The 5,096-nt window shown below is 52.8% G+C and overlaps 1 long non-coding RNA gene across 1 annotated transcript; it reads right to left on the bottom strand.

Annotated features, from left to right (window-relative positions):
* Nucleotides 1–2,007: 2,007 nt before the first annotated feature.
* LOC127917602 (uncharacterized) lies at nt 2,008–4,412 on the bottom strand. The gene is made up of 3 exons (XR_008097628.1): nt 4,279–4,412; nt 2,684–3,055; nt 2,008–2,084 (listed from the first exon to the last, which is right to left on the bottom strand). It is a non-coding gene; the product is annotated as an uncharacterized LOC127917602 (long non-coding RNA).
* Between the last annotated feature and the right edge of the window lie 684 nt (nt 4,413–5,096).

Consider the following 5,096-nt stretch of genomic DNA (forward strand, 5'->3'; position numbering starts at 1 on the left):
CCATCTCCATCAACAACATCACCCTGCCCAGACTCACCTCACACCCACATCTCCATCAACAACATCACCCTGCCCAGACCCACCTCACACCCCCATCTCCATCAACAACATCACCCTGCCCAGACCCACCTCACACCCCCATCTCCATCAACATCACCCTGCCCAGACTCACCTCACACCCACATCTCCATCAACAACATCACCCTGCCCAGACCCACCTCACACCCACATCTCCATCAACAACAACATCACCCTGCCCAGACCCACCTCACACCCCCATCTCCATCAACAACATCACCCTGCCCAGACCCACCTCACACCCCCATCTCCATCAACATCACCCTGCCCAGACCCACCTCACACCCCCATCTCCATCAACAACATCACCCTGCCCAGACCCACCTCACACCCCATCTCCATCAACAACATCACCCTGCCCAGACTCACCTCACACCCCCATCTCCATCAACAACATCACCCTGCCCAGACCCACCTCACACCCCCATCTCCATCAACAATATCACCCTGCCCAGACCCACCTCACACCCCATCTCCATCAACAACATCACCCTGCCCAGACCCACCTCACACCCCCATCTCCATCAACAACATCACCCTGCCCAGACTCACCTCACACCCCCATCTCCATCAACAACATCACCCTGCCCAGACCCACCTCACACCCCCATCTCCATCAACAATATCACCCTGCCCAGACCCACCTCACACCCCCATCTCCATCAACAACATCACCCTGCCCAGACCCATCTCACACCCCATCTCCATCAACAACATCACCCTGCCCAGACCCACCTCACACCCCCATCTCCATCAACAACATCACCCTGCCCAGACCCACCTCACACCCCCATCTCCATCAACAACATCACCCTTCCCAGACCCACCACACACCCCCATCTCCATCAACAACATCACCCTGCCCAGACCCACCTCACACCCCCATCTCCATCAACAACATCACCCTGCCCAGACCCACCTCACACCCACATCTCCATCAACAACATCACCCTGCCCAGACCCACCTCACACCCCCATCTCCATCAACATCATCACCCTGCCCAGACCCACCTCACACCCCATCTCCATCAACATCACCCTGCCCAGACCCACCTCACACCCCCATCTCCATCAACAACATCACCCTGCCCAGACCCACCTCACACCCCATCTCCATCAACAACATCACCCTGCCCAGACCCACCTCACACCCCCATCTCCATCAACAACATCACCCTGCCCAGACCCACCTCACACCCACATCTCCATCAACAACATCACCCTGCCTAGACCCACCTGCTCACATCCCCATCTTCATCAACTACATCACTCTGTCCAGACCCACATCACACCCCATCAACTACATCACTCTGTCCAGACCCACCTGTTACACCCCCATCTTCATCAACTACATCACTCTGTCCAGACCCATCTCACACCCACATCTCCATCAACAACATCACCCTGCCTAGACCCACCTGTTACACCCCCATCTTCATCAACTACATCACTCTGTCCAGACCCACCTGCTCACACCCCCATCTTCATCAACTACATCACTCTTTCCAGACCCACCTGCTCACATCCCCATCTTCATGCTACATCACTCTGTCCAGACCCACTTGTTACACCCCATCATCATCAACTACATCACTCTGTCAGACCACATCACACCCCATCAACTACATCACTCTGTCCAGACCCACCTGTTACACCCCCATCAACTACATCACTCTGTCCAGACCCACCTGTTACACCCCATCAGCTACATCACTCTGTCCAGACCCACCTGTTACACCCCCATCAACTACATCACTCTGTCCAGACCCACCTGTTACACCCCATCTTCATCACTACATCACTCTGTCCAGACCCACATCACACCCCCATCTTCATCAACTACATAACTCTGTCCAGACCCACCTATTACACCCCCATCTTCATCAACTACATCACTCTGTCCAGACCCACCTGTTACACCCCATCTTCATCAACTACATCACTCTGTCCAGACCCACCTGTTACACCCCCATCTTCATCAACTACATCACTCTGTCCATACCCACCTGTTACACCCCCATCTTCATCAACTACATCACTCTGTCCAGACCCACCCCCATCTTCATCAACTACATCACCCTGTCCAGACCCACCTGTTACACCCCCATCTTCATCTACATCACTCTGTCCAGACCCACCTGTTACACCCCATCTTCATCAACTACATCACACTGTACAGACCCCACCTGTTACACCCCCATCAACTACATCACTCTGTCCAGACCCACCTGTTACACCCCATCTTCATCAACTACATCACTCTGTCCAGACCCACCTGTTACACCCCATCTTCATCAACTACATCACTCTGTCCATACCCACCTGTTACACCCCCATCTTCATCAACTACATCACCCTGTCAGACCCACCTGTTACACCCCATCTTCATCAACTACATCACTCTGTCCATACCCACCTGTTACACCCCATCTTCATCAACTACATCACTCTGTCCAGACCCACCTGTTACACCCCATCTTCATCAACTACATCACTCTGTCCAGACCCACCTGTTACACCCCCATCTTCATCAACTACATCACCCTGTCCAGACCCACCTGTTACACCCCCATCTTCATCAACTACATCCTCTGTCCAGACCCACCTGTTACACCCCCATCTTCATCAACTACATCACTCTGTCCAGACCCACCTGTTACACCCCCATCTTCATCAACTACATCACTCTGTCCATACCCACCTGTTACACCCCCATCTTCATCAACTACATCACTCTGTCCAGACCCACCTGTTACACCCCCATCTTCATCAACTACATCACCCTGTCCATACCCACCTGTTACACCCCCATCTTCATCAACTACATCACTCTGTCCAGACCCACCTGTTACACCCCCATCTTCATCAACTACATCACACTGTACAGACCCACCTGTTACACCCTCATCAACTACATCACTCTGTCCAGACCCACCTGTTACACCCCCATCAACTACATCACTCTGTCCAGACCCACCTGTTACACCCCCATCTTCATCAACTACATCACACTGTACAGACCCACCTGTTACACCCCCATCAACTACATCACTCTGTCCAGACCCACCTGTTACACCCCCATCTTCATCCACTACATCACTCTGTACAGACCCACCTGTTACACCCCATCAACTACATCACTCTGTCCAGACCCACCTGTTACACCCCCATCTTCATCCACTACATCACTCTGTACAGACCCACCTGTTACACCATCAACTACATCACCCTGCCCAGACCCATCTCACACCCCCATCTCCATCAACAACATCACCCTGCCCAGACCCACCTCACACCCCCATCTCCATCAACAACATCACCCTGCCTAGACCCACCTCACACCCCATCTCCATCAACAACATCACCCTTCCCAGACCCACCTCACACCCCCATCTCCATCAACAACATCACCCTGCCCAGACCCACCTCACACCCCCATCTCCATCAACAACATCACCCTGCCCAGACCCACCTCACACCCACATCTCCATCAACAACATCACCCTGCCCAGACCCACCTCACACCCCATCTCCATCAACATCATCACCCTGCCCAGACCCACCTCACACCCCCATCTCCATCAACATCACCCTGCCCAGACCCACCTCACACCCCCATCTCCATCAACAACATCACCCTGCCCAGACCCACCTCACACCCCCATCTCCATCAACAACATCACCCTGCCCAGACCCACCTCACACCCCCATCTCCATCAACAACATCACCCTGCCCAGACCCACCTCACACCCACATCTCCATCAACAACATCACCCTGCCTAGACCCACCTGCTCACATCCCCATCTTCATCAACTACATCACTCTGTCCAGACCCACATCACACCCCCATCAACTACATCACTCTGTCCAGACCCACCTGTTACACCCCCATCTTCATCAACTACATCACTCTGTCCAGACCCATCTCACACCCACATCTCCATCAACAACATCACCCTGCCTAGACCCACCTGTTACACCCCCATCTTCATCAACTACATCCCTCTGTCCAGACCCACCTGCTCACATCCCCATCTTCATCAACTACATCACTCTTTCCAGACCCATCACATCCCCATCTTCATCTACATCACTCTGTCCAGACCCACTTGTTACACCCCATCATCATCAACTACATCACTCTGTCCAGACCCACATCACACCCCATCTTCAACTACATCACTCTGTCCAGACCCACCTGTTACACCCCCATCAACTACATCACTCTGTCCAGACCCACCTGTTACACCCCCATCAACTACATCACTCTGTCCAGACCCACCTGTTACACCCCCATCAACTACATCACTCTGTCCAGACCCACCTGTTACACCCCCATCTTCATCAACTACATCACTCTGTCCAGACCCACATCACACCCCCATCTTCATCAACTACATAACTCTGTCCAGACCCACCTGTTACACCCCCATCTTCATCAACTACATCACTCTGTCCAGACCCACCTGTTACACCCCATCTTCATCAACTACATCACTCTGTCCAGACCCACCTGTTACACCCCATCTTCATCAACTACATCACTCTGTCCATACCCACCTGTTACACCCCATCTTCATCAACTACATCACTCTGTCCAGACCCACCCCCATCTTCATCAACTACATCACCCTGTCCAGACCCACCTGTTACACCCCCATCTTCATCAACTACATCACTCTGTCAGACCCACCTGTTACACCCCCATCTTCATCAACTACATCACACTGTACAGACCCACCTGTTACACCCCCATCAACTACATCACTCTGTCCAGACCCACCTGTTACACCCCATCTTCATCAACTACATCACTCTGTCCAGACCCACCTGTTACACCCCCATCTTCATCAACTACATCACTCTGTCCATACCCACCTGTTACACCCCCATCTTCATCAACTACATCACCCTGTCCAGACCCACCTGTTACACCCCCATCTTCATCAACTACATCACTCTGTCCATACCCACCTGTTACACCCCCATCTTCATCAACTACATCACTCTGTCCAG

The sequence above is a fragment of the Oncorhynchus keta genome, unplaced genomic scaffold (genome assembly GCF_023373465.1).
Source record: "Oncorhynchus keta strain PuntledgeMale-10-30-2019 unplaced genomic scaffold, Oket_V2 Un_contig_1178_pilon_pilon, whole genome shotgun sequence".
In the NCBI taxonomy this organism is placed as follows: Eukaryota; Metazoa; Chordata; class Actinopteri; order Salmoniformes; family Salmonidae; genus Oncorhynchus; species Oncorhynchus keta.